Consider the following 17,597-nt stretch of genomic DNA (forward strand, 5'->3'; position numbering starts at 1 on the left):
AAAGTTGTCTCCATTGCACCCAAAATTGCTCAAGAAAAAAAATCATCGAAACCTGCCCATATGGGATCTAGTTTTGAAGAACTCGTCGCGATAAACCCAATGGTGAAAGCGGATCTAAATTCCGATGCTCGAATCAAAAGTTACAGCTTTTTAATTTTTTCAAAACCCCAAATAAATGCACGTGGTCTCTTGGATGATGTAGCATGAGGATGTGGAGCAATGTTGAAGCTGCTTCGTTCCGTGCGTACGTGGGGTGGAGGGTGTGCTCGGAACAGCAAACGAGCGCAGCCGCGCTAGCTAGCCGCGTCCCTCTTTGTTGCTGTTAACCTTGTCATCTTTCCTAGTTTCCTAAGACTGTACGTCTTTCTTTTTTATGCTTCAGTCGTAGACACCTAGGAGTTTATCTGTACGTGGTTTTCTACGTACATGTTTCCGTAAGGCCAAAAGCATGCTCAGTCCACGCTGTGGCCATGTCTAGCGTTTTCATATCACACGAGTGAGTCCATGATACCAAACCGTGGGATGGCGCGAGCATATTTGGGTCGTGGTGTACAAGTCGCTCAGTTAGTTTTCTCCGTTGAATAAAAGAAGTGAAACAAAAAAGACACAAGAATTAAGGCGTCGTAAAACTGCATCCTGTGTTCGTGTGTTTCTTCTGTTCGTCCTCAAGTTCCTCCTGAGTTCAGATCGAGGCATCCACCAATCGTGCGTGTAGATCACGGCTTGAAAGCTGTCACTCTTCGGTGTCTGGTGTCGCCTCCGTCTCAACATCGGAGCTCCGTCCGCGCCTCATCTTCTTCTCTATGAAAATCAACGGATAGCTACACCATTTTCAGGTGACTAACAAATAGCAAACACAGAGCTCCAGCGCAGGTTGCCATTTAAAAAGAAGTTGAAGTGCAAGGAAAATGTCGTGTTTCTTGCAAGTCAGGAAGGCGAGTGTGCCAGAACATAGCACCACCCTTGGGCCGAATGGAAGCAGGCACACGAGCTACCAAAACGATAGTAAGAAAGAATAGATTTTCGGAATAGAGTCCATATCAAATTATCAATCACGATCATATTTGTCTGTTAACGAATTCTACCCGTTATGTCCCCGGAGCACGCGCTTGTGAGCAACGCGGCATAATAGTGTAAATTCATCTAATTACATAGATCAACATTAGGGTTATAATCTAACTATACGATCTAGCTCGTTCCAATCATCAGTGTATCCGGCTAGTCTTTCCAATATAAATAGTATATTGTATTCCACTGATAATCGACCAACTTGATTAAGCATATATTATTTAAGTATACTAGCAAGATGTCCGTGCATTGCATGGAACATCAAAATGCTTTTTTTTACAAAACATCTGTTGTGATTGACCCATGCAGGAATAATTCCATGTGTAAAAACTAATGATATCTTGAGAATTTTATCGGAAAAATGGTATCTTGAGAATTTCATCGAAAAAATGATATCTCAAGAAAGATGAGAGATAAGGTGAGGAGAAGTGGGGCGTGGTGGTGACTGGTGGTCGGACAGGGCGGAGGCATGGGGATGGACGGCGCCGGCAGGTGGCCACCATGCCAGATTGTTTCAGAGACTTTCTTTTTTAATTGCTTAGCAATGAGGTCGTAGGAGATAAGGATGAACGAGGCAAGACCTTATTTGTAAATGTGGAGAGATGTGTGGTCCTTTTTTTTTAAATTGTCATAGTTTGCTTTCTATCCGTCAGATATAGATCGGACGGTCTATATTACAAGATGGCAGGCATACCATCATCACCAACTCGATTTTTTTATAAGAGTAGAGATTCCAGCAAGTAATAATTTCATGATAAACTTGTAAAACAATTTCATGCATAAATACATGCATAGTTTCATAGAAGGTATTCCGAATATTAGTAATTTCAAGTAATTTGAATATAGTTGCAGGACATATAATTCCAACACCATCCTCCTCAGGCCAACTAGCGATTTCATATTTTATTTCTTCCGCCGGCCATGATATTAGCAGGTGTTAAGCTACGGGAGTCGATTTGCCTCAGATTAGCATTCCTAAATTGGTCATTGCCACCGGTAACACGAGTAATAACACTTACTGGATACGCACAATTGTCACCGAGGCTCAAACGAAATGCTGTCATCACCGGCAATGCATTTCTGCTCAAACCAAAACCTCCATCTAGACGAGAAGAAAAAACAAGAATTGTGCAAAACGGGGGAGGAGGAAGGCCCGACTAAAGACCAACAACGGCCCGTGGGCCGAGATTATACTAAGCCCAGTGTGAACGTTTGCGGTACAATAACCTGTTTTCTCTCTCTCTCAAAAAATAAAATAAAATAAAAACCGGATTGCCTCCCCTGCCACCACCACAAACGCTCGCCGGCATCCTACACACGATAGTCGATACCGCATTTCCGTCGAGCACGATGGCCGCCCTTCTCCTCTCAGTCTCCTCCCGCCCCCCAAGAGCACGGCCATCGCCTCCGCCGCCGCTCCCCGCCCCACACCGCGCTTCCTCTCCTTTCCTCTCACAACCGACAAGGCTTGCCGCCGCGGGGGACGTATCCTCACCTCCTCTGCGATGTCGCCCTCCCCGGCCGCGGCCCAGCCTTTCCGCTCCTTGCCCCCCTCTAAGACCACCGTCCTCGTCACCGACACCACGGGCTACATCGGCTGCTTCATCGTCCGCGAGCTGCTTCGCTGCGGCCACCGCGTTGTCGCCGTTGCCCGGCCCCGCAGCGGCGTCCGCGGCAAAAACTCCCCTGAGGAGGCTGTCTCCGACCTTGCCCCCGCCCGCGTCGTCTTCTCCGATGTCACCGACCCGGGCGCCCTCCTCGCAGACCTCTCGGGGTCGGGATACCGTCCCGTATACGCCGTGGTCTGCTACCTCGCCAGCCGCGATGGCGGGGTGCAGGACTCGTGGCGCGTCGACTACCGCGCCACGCTCCACACTCTCCAGGCCGCACGCAGCCTCGACGCCGCCCACTTCGTCCTCCTCTCCGCCGTCTGCGTCCATAAGCCACTCCTCGAGTTCCAGCGCGCCAAGCTCAAGTTCGAGGGCGAGCTCGCCGCCGAGGCGGCCCGGGACCCGACCTTCACCTACAGTGTCGTCCGCCCCACCGCCTTCTTCAAGAGCCTCAGCGGCCAGGTCGAAACCGTCAAGAAGGGCAATCCCTACGTCATGTTTGGCGACGGCAAGCTCTGCGCTTGCAAGCCTATCAGCGAGGAGGATCTCGCCTCCTTCATCGCGGATTGCATCTTCGACCAGGAAAAGGCTAACAAGTTTCTTCCAATTGGAGGACCGGGGAAGGCCCCTCACGCCGCTGGAGCAAGGGGAGATGTTGTTCCGGCTGCTCGGGGCGAGAACCCAGGTTCATCAAGGTGCCCATTCAGATCATGGATGGTCTCATCTGGGTGCTCGATGGATTGGCCAAGGTGTTCCCGGGGCTGGAGGATGCCGTCGAGTTCGGCAAAATTGGGAGGTACTATGCGTCGGAGAGCATGCTAGTGCTCGATCCTAAGACCGGGGAGTAGAACGGCGAGAAGACATCGAGCTATGGCAAAGACACGCTCGAGAAGTTCTTCGATAAGGTGTGATACGTCCATTTTGCATCATGCTTTTATATCGATATTTATTGCATATGGGCTGTTATTACACATTATGTCACAATACTTATGCCTATTCTCTCTTATTTTACAAGGTTTACACGAAGAGGGAGAATGCCGGCAGCTGGAATTCTGGGCTGGAAAATGAGCAAATATTAGAGACCTATTCTGCACAACTCTAAAAGTCATGAAATTTCACAGAAGTCAGTTTTGGAATATATTAAAAATATTGGGCGAAGAAAGCACCAGAGGGGGGCCACACCCTGTCCACGAGGGTGGGGGGCGCGCCCTACACCCTAGGCGCGCCCCCTGCCTCGTGGGCCCCCTGGCAGGCCTCCGGTGCCATCTTTTGCTATATAAAGTCTTTCGCCCTGGAAAAATTCATAAGGAAGCTTTCGGGACGAAGCGCCGCCGTCTCGAGGCGGAACCTGGTGAAACCAATCTAGGGCTCCGGCGGAGCTGTTCTGCCGGGGAAACATCCCTCCGGGAGGGGGAAATCATCACCATCGTCATCACCATCGATCCTCTCATCGGGAGGGGGTCAATCTCCGTCAACATCTTCACCAGCACCATCTCATCTCAAATCCTAGTTCATCTCTTGTATTCAATCTTTGTCTCAAAACCTCAGATTGGTACCTGTGGGTTGCTAGTAGTGTTGATTACTCCTTGTAGTTGATGCTAGTTGGTATATTTGGTGGAAGATCATATGTTCAGATCCTTTATGCATATTAATACCCCTATGATTATGAACATGAATATGATTTGTGAGTAGTTACGTTTGTTCCTGAGGACATGGGAGAAGTCTTGCTATAAGTAGTCATGTGAATTTGGTATTCGTTCGATATTTTGATGAGATGTATGTTGTCTTTCCTCTAGTGGTGTTATGTGAACGTCGACTACATGACACTTCACCATTGTTTGGGCCTAGGGGAAGGCATTGGGAAGTAATAAGTAGATGATGGGTTGCTAGAGTGACAGAAGCTTAAACCCTAGTTTATGCGTTGCTTCGTAAGGGGCTGATTTGGATCCATATGTTTCATGCTATGGTTAGGTTTACCTTAATACTTCTTTTGTAGTTGCGGATGCTTGCAAGAGGGGTTAATCATAAGTGGGATGCTTGTCCAAGGAAGGGCAAGTACCCAAGCACCGGTCCACCCACATATCAAATTATCAAAGTAACGAACGCGAATCATATGAGCATGATGAAAACTAGCTTGACGATAATTCCCATGTGTCCTCGGGAGCGTTTTCCTTTATATAAGAGTTTGTCCAGGCTTGTCCTTTGCTACAAAAAGGATTGGGCCACCTTGCTGCACCTTGTTTACTTTTGTTACTTGTTACCCGTTACAAATTACCTTATCACAAAACTATCTGTTACCGATAATTTCAGTGCTTGCAGAGAATACCTTACTGAAAACCGCTTGTCATTTCCTTCTGCTCCTTGTTGGGTTCGACACTCTTACTTATCGAAAGGACTACGATAGATCCCCTATACTTGTGGGTCATCAAGACTCTTTTCTGGCGCCGTTGCCGGGGAGTGAAGCGCCTTTGGTAAGGAAAAAATTTATATAGTGTGCTGAAATTTACTGTCACTTGTTACTATGGAAAGTAATCCTTTGAGGGGCTTGTTCGGGGTATCTTCACCTCGACCAGTAGAGCAAAGAGTTGCTCCTCAACCTACTGAACCTACTGAAAATGTTTAGTTTGAAATTCCTTCAGGTATGATAGAGAAACTGCTAGCTAATCCTTCTACAGGAGATGGAACATTGCATCCCGATTTGCACCTAATCTATGTGGATGAAGTTTGTGGATTATTTAAGCTTGCAGGTATGCCCAAGGATGTTATCAAGAATAAGGTCTTCCCTTTATCTTTGAAGGGAAAGGCATTGACATGGTTTAGGCTATGTGATGATATTGGATCATGGAACTACAACCGATTGAAATTGGAATTTCATCAGAAGTTTTATCCTATGCATCTGGTTCATCGTGATCGTAATTATATATAATTTTTGGCCTCGCGAAGGAGAAAGCATCGCTCAAGCTTGGGGGAGGCTTAAGTCAATGTTATATTCATGCCCCAATCATGAGCTCTCAAGAGAAATTATTATTCAAAAATTTATGCTCGACTTTCTCTCAATAATCGCTCCATGCTCGATACTTCTTGTACTGGTTCTTTTATGATGAAGACTATTGAATTCAAATGGGATTTATTGGAAAGAATTAAACGCAACTCTGAAGATTGGGAACTCGACGAAGGTAAGGAGTCAGTTATAACACCTAAGTTTGATTGTGTTAAATCTTTTATGGATACCGATGCTTTTCGTGAATTTAGCACTAAATATGGACTTGACTCTGAGATAGTAGCTTCTTTCTGTGAATCATTTGCTACTCATGTTGATCTCCCTAAGGAGAAGTGGTTTAAATATCATCCTCCCATTGAAGTAAAAGTAGTTGAACCTATTAAAGTTGAAGAAAAGACTATCACTTATAATGTTGATCCTATTGTTCCTACCGCTTATATTGAGAAACCACCTTTCCCTGTTAGAATAAAGGATCATGCTAAAGCTTCAACTGTGGTTCGTAAGAGTAATACTAGGAAACCTACACCCTCTGAGCAAATTAAAGTTTAACCTAGTATTGCTATGGTTAAAGATCTCTTGGCCGATAATATTGATGGGCATGTTATTTACTTCTGTGATGAAGCTGCTAGAATTGCTAGACCCGATACTAAAAATAAACATAGACCTGTTGTAGGCATGCCTGTTATTTCTGTTAAAATAGGAGATCATTGCTATCATGGCTTATGTGATATGGGTGCTAGTGCGAGTGCAATACCTCATTCTTTATACGAAGAAATTATGCATGATATTGCACCTGCTGAGTTAGAAGGTATTGATGTTACAATTAAGCTTGCCAATAGAGATACTATTTCACCAGTTGGGATTGTTAGAGATGTTGAAGTCTTGTGTGGGAAAGTTAAATATCCTACTGATTTTCTTGTTCTTGGTTCCCCACAAGATGACTTTTGTCCCATTATATTTGGCAGACCCTTCTTGAATACTGTTAATGCTAAGATAGATTGCAAAAAGGATGTTGTTACTATTGGTTTAGGGGATATGTCTCATGATTTTAATTTTGCTAAATTTCGTAGACAACCCCATGATAAAGAATTGCCTAGTAAAGATGAAATTATTGGTCTTGCTTCTATTGCCGTGCCTCCTAATGATCCTTTAGAACAATATTTGCTAGACCATGAAAATGATATGTTTATGAATGAAAGAAGGGAAATAGATGAAGTATTCTTTAAACAGGGACCTATTTTGAAACACAACTTGCCTGTTGAAATTCTAGGGGATCCTCCTCCACCCAAGGGTGATCCCGTGTTTGAGCTTAAACCATTACCTGATACTCTTAAATATGCTTATCTTGATGAAAAGAAGATATATCCTGTTATTATTAGTGCTAACCTTTCAGAGCAGGAAGAAGAGAAATTATTGAAAACTCTGAAGAAGCACCGTGCTGCTATTGGATATACTCTTGATGATCTTAAGGGCATTAGTCCCACTCTATGCCAGCACAAAATAAAATTGGAGAAAGACGCTAAACCGGTTGTTGATCACCAACGACGGTTAAATCCTAAGATGAAAGAAGTGGTAAGAAAAGAAATACTAAAGCTTCTGGAGGCAGGTATAATTTATCCTGTTGCTGATAGTCAGTGGGTAAGTCCTGTCCATTGTGTCCCTAAGAAGGGAGGTATTACTGTTGTTCCTAATGATAAAGATGAATTGATCCCACAAAGAATTGTTACAGGTTATAGAATGGTAATTGATTTCCGTAAACTAAATAAAGCTACTAAAAAGGATCATTACCCTTTACCTTTTATTGATCAAATGCTAGAAAGATTATCCAAACATACACATTTTTGCTTTCTAGACGGTTATTCTGGTTTCTCTCAAATACCTATGTCAAAGGAGGATCAAGAAAAGACCACTTTTACTTGCCCTTTCGGTACCTTTGCTTATAGACGTATGCCATTTGGTTTATGCAATGCACTTGCTACCTTTCAAAGATGTATGACTGCTATATTCTCTGACTTTTGTGAAAAGATTGTTGAGGTTTTCATGGATGATTTCTCCATATATGGAATTTCTTTTGACGATTGCTTAAGCAACCTTGATCGAGTTTTGCAGAGATGTGAAGAAACTAATCTTGTCTTGAATTGGGAGAAGTGCCACTTTATGGTTAATGAAGGTATTGTCTTGGGGCATACAATTTCTGAAAGAGGTATTGAAGTTGATAAAGCTAAAGTTGATGCTATTGAAAATATGCCGTGTCCTAAGGACATTAAAGGTAGAAGGAGTTTCCTTGGTCATGCTGGTTTTTATAGGAGGTTCATTAAAGACTTCTAAAAAATTTCTAGGCCTCTGACTAATCTCTTACAAAAAGATGTTCCTTTTGTCTTTGATGATGATTGTGTAGAAGCATTTGAAATACTTAAGAAAGCTTTGATTTCTGCACCTATTGTTCAGCCACCTGATTGGAATTTACCCTTTGAAATTATGTGTGATGCTAGTGATTATGCTGTAGGTGTTGTTCTAGGAAAAAAAGTTGATAAGAAATTAAATGTTATCCAATATGCTAGTAAAACTCTAGACAGTGCCCAGAGAAATTATGCTACTACCGAAAAGGAATTTTTAGCAGTTGTATTTGCTTGTGATAAGTTCAGACCTTATATTGTTGATTCTAAAGTAACTGTTCACACTGATCATGCTGCTATTAAATATCTTATGGAAAAGAAAGATGCTAAACCTAGACTTATTAGATGGGTTCTCTTGCTACAAGAATTTGATTTGCATATTATAGATAGAAAGGGAGCTGAGAACCCCCGTTGCAGACAACTTGTCTAGGTTAGAAAATGTTCTTGATGACCCACTCCCTATTGATGACAGCTTTCCTGATGAACAATTAGCTGTCATAAATGCTTCTCGTACTGCTCCATGGTATGCTGATTATGCTAATTACATTGTTGCTAAATTTATACCACCTAGTTTCACATACCAGCAAAAGAAAAAGTTTTTCTATGATTTAAGACATTACTTCTGGGATGACCCACACCTCTATAAAGGAGTAGATGGTGTTATTAGACGTTGTGTACCTGAGCATGAACAGGAACAGATCCTACACAAGTGTCACTCCGAGGCCTACGGAGGACACCATGCTGGAGACAGAACTGCACATAAGGTATTGCAATCCGGTTTTTATTGACCTACTCTTTTTAAGGATGCCCGTAAGTTTGTCTTGTCTTGTGATGAATGTCAAAGAATTGGTAATATTAGTAGACGTCAAGAAATGCCTATGAACTATTCACTTGTTATTGAACCATTTGATGTTTCGGGATTTGATTATATGGGACCGTTTCCTTCCTCTAATGGGTATACACATATTTTAGTTGCTGTTGATTACGTTACTAAGTGGGTAGAAGCTATTCCAACTAGTAGTGTTGATCATAACACCTCTATTAAGATGCTTAAAGAAGTTATTTTCCCGAGGTTTGGAGTCCCTAGATACTTAATGACCGATGGTGGTTCACATTTTATTCATGGTGCTTTTCGTAAAATGCTTGCTAAGTATGACGTTAATAATAGAATTGCATCTCCATACCACCCACAATCTAGTGGCCAAGTAGAGCTGAGTAATAGAGAGATTAAATTAATTTTGCAAAAGACTGTTAATAGATCTAGAAAGAATTGGTCCAAGAAACTTGATGATGCATTATGGGCCTATAGAACTGCATATAAAAATCCTATGGGTATGTCTCCGTATAAAATGGTTTATGGAAAAGCATGTCACTTCCCTCTCGAACTAGAACATAAGGCATATTGGGCCATTAAAGAGCTCAATTATGACTTCAAACTTGCCGGTGAGAAGAGACTATTTGACATTAGCTCACTTGATGAGTGTTGAACCCAGGCCTATGAGAATGCCAAACTGTTTAAAGAAAAAGTTAAAAGATGGCATGACAAAAGGATACAAAAGCGTGAGTTTAATGTAGGTGATTATGTTTTGCTATAGAACTCTCGTTTAAGATTTTTTGCAGGAAAACTCCTCTCTAAATGGGTAGGTCCTTTTGTTATTGAGGAGGTCTATCGTTCCGGTGCCATAAAAATCAACAACTTCGAAGGCACAGATCCGAAGGTGGCGAACGGTCAAAGAATTAAACATTATATCTCAGGTAACCCCATAAATGTTGAAACCAATGTTATTGAAACCGTAACCTCGGAGGAATACATAAGGGACACTTTCCAGAACGTTTCAGACTCCGAAAAGGAATAGGTATGTGGTACGGTAAGTAAGCTGACTCCAAAACAGTTCTAATAGCAGTTTTTCTCCGTGTTGGAATATTTAAGAAATAGGAAAAATAAGAAGTAGTCCGGGAAGGACACGAGGCATCCACGAGGGTTGAGGGGGCGCCCTACTCCCTGGGCGCTAAGGAAATATGCCCTAGAGGCAATAATAAAGTTATTATTTATTTCCTTATATCATAATAAATGTTTATTATTCATGCTAGAATTGTATTAACCGGAAACACAATACTTGTGTGAATACATAGACAAACAGAGTGTCACTAGTATGCCTCTACTTGGCTAGCTCGTTGATCAAAGATGGTTATGTTTCCTAGCCATTGACACGAGTTGTCATTTGATTAACGGGATCACATCTTTAGGAGAATGATGTGATTGACTTGACCCATTCCGTTAGCTTAGCACTCGATCGTTTAGTATGTTGCTATTGCTTTCTTCATGACTTATACATGTTCCTATGACTATGAGATTATGCAACTCCCGTTTATCGGAGGAACACTTTGTGTGCTACCAAACATCACAACGTAACTGGGTGATTATAAAGGTGCTCTACAGGTGTCTCCGAAGGTACTTGTTGGGTTGGCGTATTTCGAGATTAGGATTTGTCACTCCGATCGTCGGAGAGGTATCTCTGGGCCCACTCGATAATGCACATCACTTAAGCCTTGCAAGCATTGCAACTAATGAGTTAGTTGCGGGATGATGTATTACGGAACGAGTAAAGAGACTTGCCGGTAACGAGATTGAACTAGGTATTGAGATACCGACGATCGAATCTCGGGCAAGTAACATACCGATGACAAAGGGAACAACATATGTTGTTATGCGGTCTGACCGATAAAGATCTTCGTAGAATATGTGGGAGCCAATATGAGCATCCAGGTTCGCTATTGGTTATTGACCGGAGACGTGTCTCGGTCATGTCTACATAGTTCTCGAACCCGTAGGGTCCGCACGCTTAAAGTTTCGATGACGGTTATATTATGAGCTTATGAGTTTTGATGTACTGAAGGTTGTTCGGAGTCCCGGATGTGATCACGGACATGACGAGGAGTCTCGAAATGGTCGAGACATGAAGATTGATATATTGGAAGCCTATATTTGGATATCAGAAGTGTTCCAGGTGAAATCGGGATTTTACCAGAGTACCGAGGGGTTACCGGAACCCCCCGGGGGCTTAATGGGCCATAGTGGGCCTTAGTGGAGAAGAGGAGAGGCGGCTAGAGCAGGGCCCGCGTGCCCCTCCCCCTCTAGTCCGAATATGACAAGGAGAGGGGGGCGGCCCCGCTTTCTTTCCTCTCTCCCTCCTCTTTCCCCCCTTCTCCTAATCCAACAAGGAAGGGAGGGAGTCCTACTCCCGGTGGGAGTAGGACTCCTCTTGGCGCGCCTCCTCCTGGCCGGCCGCACCTCCCCCCCGTGCTCCTTTATATACGGGGGCAGGGGGCACCCCAAAGACACAACAATTGATCCGTTGATCTTTTAGCCGTGTGCGGTGCCCCCTTCCACCATAGTCCACCTCGATAATACTGTAGCGGTGCTTAGGCGAAGCCCTGCGTCGGTAGAACATCATCATCATCATCACGCCGTCGTGCTAACGAAACTCTCCCTCAACACTCGGCTAGATCGGAGTTCGTGGGACGTCATCGGGCTGAACGTGTGCTGAACTCGGAGGTGCCGTGCGTTCGGTACTTGATCGGTCGGATCGTGAAGACGTACGACTACATCAACTGCATTGTGCTAACGCTTCCGCTTTCGGTCTACGAGGGTACGTGGACAACACTCTCCCCTCTCGTTGCTATGCATCACCATGATCTTGCGTGTGCGTAGGAATTTTTTTGAAATTACTACGTTCCCCAACAGTGGCATCCGAGCCAGGTTTTATGCGTAGATGTCATATGCACGAGTAGAACACAAGTGAGTTGTGGGCGATATAAGTCATACTGCTTACCAGCATGTCATACTTTGGTTCGGCGGTATTGTTGGATGAAGCGGCCCAGACCAACATTACGCGTACGCTTACGCGAGACTGGTTCTACCGACGTGCTTTGCACACAGGTGGCTGGCGGGTGTCAGTTTCTCCATCTTTAGTTGAACCGAGTGTGGCTACGCCCGGTCCTTGCGAAGGTTAAAACAACAGCAACTTGACAAACTATCATTGTGGTTTTGATGCGTAGGTAAGAACGGTTCTTGCTCAGCCCGTAGCAGCCACGTAAAACTTGCAACAGCAAAGTAGAGGACGTCTAACTTGTTTTTGCAGGGAATGTTGTGATGTGATATGGTCAAAGCATGATGCTAAATTTTATTGTATGAGATGATCATGTTTTGTAACCGAGTTATCGGCAACTGGCAGGAGCCATATGGTTGTCGCTTTATTGTATGCAATGCAATCGCCCTGTAATGCTTTACTTTATCACTAAGCGGTAGCGATAGTCGTAGAAGCATAAGATTGGCGAGACGACAACGATGCTACGATGGAGATCAAGGTGTCGCGCCGGTGACGATGGTGATCATGACGGTGCTTCGGAGATGGAGATCACAAGCACAAGATGATGATGGCCATATCATATCACTTATATTGATTGCATGTGATGTTTATCTTTTATGCATCTTATCTTGCTTTGATTGACGGTAGCATTATAAGATGATCTCTCACTAAATTTCAAGATAAAAGTGTTCTCCCTGAGTATGCACCGTTGCCAAAGTTCGTCGTGCCCAGACACCACGTGATGATCGGGTGTGATAAGCTCTACGTCCATCTACAACGGGTGCAAGCCAGTTTTGCACACGCAGAATACTCAGGTTAAACTTGACGAGCCTAGCATATGCAGATATGGCCTCGGAACACTGAGACCGAAAGGTCGAGCGTGAATCATATAGTAGATATGATCAACATAGTGATGTTCACCATTGAAAGGTACTCCATTTCACGTGATGATCGGTTATGGTTTAGTTGATATGGATCACGTGATCACTTAGAGGATTAGAGAGATGTCTATCTAAGTGGGAGTTCTTAAGTAATATGATTAATTGAACTTAAATTTATCATGAACTTAGTACCTGATAGTATCTTGCTTGTCTATGTTGATTGTAGATAGATGGCCCGTGCTGTTGTTCCGTTGAATTTTAATGCGTTCCTTGAGAAAGCAAAGTTGAAAGATGATGGTAGCAATTACACGGACTGGGTCTGTAACTTGAGGATTATCCTCATTGCTGCACAGAAGAATTACGTCCTGGAAGCACCGCTAGGTGCCAAACCTGCTGCAGGAGCAACACCAGATGTTATGAACGTCTGGCAGAGCAAAGCTGATGACTACTCGATAGTTCAGTGTGCCATGCTTTACGGCTTAGAACCGGGACTTCAACGACGTTCTGAACGTCATGGAGCATATGAGATGTTCCAGGAGTTGAAGTTAATATTTCAAGCAAATGCCCAGATTGAGAGATATGAAGTCTCCAATAAGTTCTACAGGTGTAAGATGGAGGAGAATAGTTCTGTCAGTGAGCATATACTCAAAATGTCTGGGTATAACAATCACTTGATTCAACTGGGAGTTAATCTTTCGGATGATAGCATCATTGACAGAATTCTTCAATCACTGCCACCAAGCTACAAGAGCTTCGTGATGAAGTATAACAGGCAAGGGATGGATAAGACGATTCCCGAGCTCTTCGCAATGCTAAAAGCTGCGGAGGTAGAAATCAAGAAGGAGCATCAAGTGTTGATGGTTAATAAGACCACCAGTTTCAAGAAAAAGGGCAAAGGGAAGAAGAAGGGGAACTTCAAGAAGAACAGCAAGCAAGTTGCTGCTCAAGAGAAGAAACCCAAGTCTGGACCAAGCCTGAGACTGAGTGCTTCTACTACAAAGGGACTGGTCACTGGAAGAGGAACTGCCCCAAGTATTTGGCGGATAAGAAGGATGGCAAGGTGAACAAAGGTATATGTGATATACATGTTATTGATGTGTACCTTACCACAGCTCCCAGTAGCACCTGGGTATTTGATACTGGTTCTGTTGCTAATATTTGCAACTCAAAACAGGGACTACGGATTAAGCGAACACTGGCAAGGACGACGTGACGATGCGCGTGGGAAACGGTTCCAAAGTCGATGTGATCGCCGTCGGCACGCTACCTCTACATCTACCTTCGGGATTAGTATTAGACCTAAATAATTGTTATTTGGTGCCAGCGTTGAGCATGAACATTATATCTGGATCTTGTTTGATGCGAGACGGTTATTCATTTAAATCAGAGAATAATGGTTGTTCTTTCTATTTATATGAGTAATATCTTTTATGGTCATGCACCCTTGAAGAGTGGTCTATTTTTTGAATCTCGATAGTAGTGATACACATATTCATAATGTTGAAGCCCAAAGATGCAGAGTTGATAATGATAGTGCAACTTATTTGTGGCACTGCCGTTTGGGTCATATTGGTGTAAAGCGCATGAAGAAACTCCATACTGATGGACTTTTGGAATCACTTGGTACTTGCGAACCATGCCTCATGGGCAAGATGACTAAATTGCCGTTCTCCGGAACTATGGAGCGAGCAACAGATTTGTTGGAAATCATACATACAGATGTATGTGGTCCGATGAATGTTGAGGCTCGCGGCGGATATCGTTATTTTCTCACCTTCACAGATGATTTAAGCAGATATGGGTATATCTACTTAATGAAACATAAGTCTGAAACATTTGAAAAGTTCAAAGAATTTCAGAGTGAAGTTGAAAATCATCGTAACAAGAAAATAAAGTTCTACGATCTGATCGTGGAGGAGAATATTTGAGTTACGAGTTTGGTCTACATTTGAAACAATGCGGAATAGTTTCGCAACTCACGCCACCCGGAACACCACAGCGTAATGGTGTGTCCGAACGTCGTAATCGTACTTTACTAGATATGGTGCGATCTATGATGTCTCTTACTGATTTACCGCTATCATTTTGGGGTTATGCTTTAGAGACGGCTGCATTCACGTTAAATAGGGCACCATCGAAATCCGTTGAGACGACGCCTTATGAACTGTGGTTTGGCAAGAAACCAAAGTTGTCGTTTCTTAAAGTTTGGGGCTGCGATGCTTATGTGAAAAAGCTTCAACCTGATAAGCTCGAACCCAAATCGGAGAAATGTGTCTTCATAGGATACCCAAAGGAGACTGTTGGGTACACCTTCTATCACAGATCCGAAGGCAAGACATTCGTTGCTAAGAATGGATCCTTTCTAGAGAAGGAGTTTCTCTCGAAAGAAGTGAGTGGGAGGAAAGTAGAACTTGATGAGGTAACCGTACCTGCTCCCTTATTGGAAAGTAGTTCATCACAGAAACCGGTTCCTGTGACGTCTATACCAATTAGTGAGGAAGTTAATGATGATGATCATGGAACTTCAGATCAAGTTGTTACTGAACCTCGTAGGTCAACCAGAGTAAGATCCGCACCAGAGTGGTACGGTAATCCTGTTCTGGAGGTTATGTTACTAGACCATGACGAACCTACGAACTATGAAGAAGCGATGGTGAGCCCAGATTCCGCAAAATGGCTTGAGGCCATGAAATCTGAGATGGGATCCATGTATGAGAACAAAGTGTGGACTTTGGTTGACTTGCCCGATGATCGGCAAGCCATTGAGAATAAATGGATCTTCAAGAAGAAGACTGACGCTGACGGTAATGTTACTGTCTATAAAGCTCGACTTGTTGCGAAAGGTTTTCGACAAGTTCAAGGGATTGACTACGATGAGACCTTCTCACCCGTAGCGATGCTTAAGTCTGTCCGAATCATGTTAGCAATTGCCGCATTTTATGATTATGAAATTTGGCAAATGGATGTAAAAACTGCATTCCTGAATGGATTTCTGGAAGAAGAGTTGTATATGATGCAACCGGAAGGTTTTGTCGATCCAAAGGGAGCTAACAAAGTGTGCAAGCTCCAGCGATCCATTTATGGACTGGTGCAAGCCTCTCGGAGTTGGAATAAACGCTTTGATAGTGTGATCAAAGCATTTGGTTTTATACAGACTTTTGGAGAAGCCTGTATTTACAAGAAAGTGAGTGGGAGCTCTGTAGCATTTCTGATATTATATGTGGATGACATATTGTTGATTGGAAATGATATAGAATTTCTGGATAGCATAAAGGGATACTTGAATAAGAGTTTTTCAATGAAGGACCTCGGTGAAGCTGCTTATATATTGGGCATCAAGATCTATAGAGATAGATCAAGACGCTTAATTGGACTTTCACAAAGCACATACCTTGACAAAGTTTTGAAGAAGTTCAAAATGGATCAAGCAAAGAAAGGGTTCTTGCCTGTGTTACAAGGTCTGAAGTTGAGTAAGACTCAATGCCCGACCACTGCAGAAGATAGAGAGAAGATGAAAGATGTTCCCTATGCTTCAGCCATAGGCTCTATCATGTATGCAATGCTGTGTACCAGACCTGATGTGTGCCTTGTTGCTATAAGTCTAGCAGGGAGGTACCAAAGTAATCCAGGAGTGGATCACTGGACAGCGGTCAAGAACATCCTGAAATACCTGAAAAGGACTAAGGATATGTTTCTCGTTTATGGAGGTGACAAAGAGCTCATTGTAAATGGTTACGTTGATGCAAGCTTTGACACTGATCCGGACGATTCTAAATCGCAAACCGGATACGTGTTTACATTGAACGGTGGAGCTGTCAGTTGGTGCAGTTCTAAACAAAGCGTTGTGGCGGGATCTACGTGTGAAGCGGAGTACATAGCTGCTTCGGAAGCAGCAAATGAAGGAGTCTGGATGAAGGAGTTCATATCTGATCTAGGTGTCATACCTAGTGCATCGGGTCCAATGAAAATCTTTTGTGACAATACTGGTGCAATTGCCTTGGCGAAGGAATCCAGATTTCACAAGAGAACCAAGCACATCAAGAGACGCTTCAATTCCATCCGGGATCTAGTCCAGGTGGGAGACATAGAAATTTGCAAGATACATACGGATCTGAATGTTGCAGACCCGTTGACTAAGCCTCTTCCACGAGCAAAACATGATCAGCACCAAGACTCCATGGGTGTTAGAATCATTACTGTGTAATCTAGATTATTGACTCTAGTGCAAGTGGGAGACTGAAGGAAATATGCCCTAGAGGCAATAATAAAGTTATTATTTATTTCCTTATATCATGATAAATGTTTATTATTCATGCTAGAATTGTATTAACCGGAAACATAATACTTGTGTGAATACATAGACAAACAGAGTGTCACTAGTATGCCTCTACTTGACTAGCTCGTTGATCAAAGATGGTTATGTTTCCTAGCCATTGACATGAGTTGTCATTTGATTAATGGGATCACATCATTAGGAGAATGATGTGATTGACTTGACCCATTCCGTTAGCTTAGCACTCGATTTAGTATGTTGCTATTGCTTTCTTCATGACTTATACATGTTCCTATGACTATGAGATTATGCAACTCCCATTTACCGGAGGAACACTTTGTGTGCTAACAAACGTCACAACGTAACTGGGTGATTATAAAGGTGCTCTACAGGTGTCTTCGAAGGTACTTGTTGGGTTGGCGTATTTCGAGATTAGGATTTGTCACTCCGATCGTCGGAGAGGTATCTCTGGGCCCACCCGGTAATGCACATCACTTAA

At 43.3% G+C, this 17,597-nt stretch overlaps 1 pseudogene; it reads left to right on the forward strand.

Annotated features, from left to right (window-relative positions):
• Positions 1-522: 522 nt before the first annotated feature.
• LOC123142789 (divinyl chlorophyllide a 8-vinyl-reductase, chloroplastic-like) overlaps positions 523-17,597 on the forward strand; it is a 41,148-nt pseudogene continuing 24,073 nt past the window's right edge.

Source organism: Triticum aestivum, chromosome 6D, assembly GCF_018294505.1.
Source record: "Triticum aestivum cultivar Chinese Spring chromosome 6D, IWGSC CS RefSeq v2.1, whole genome shotgun sequence".
Lineage (NCBI taxonomy): Eukaryota > Viridiplantae > Streptophyta > Magnoliopsida > Poales > Poaceae > Triticum > Triticum aestivum.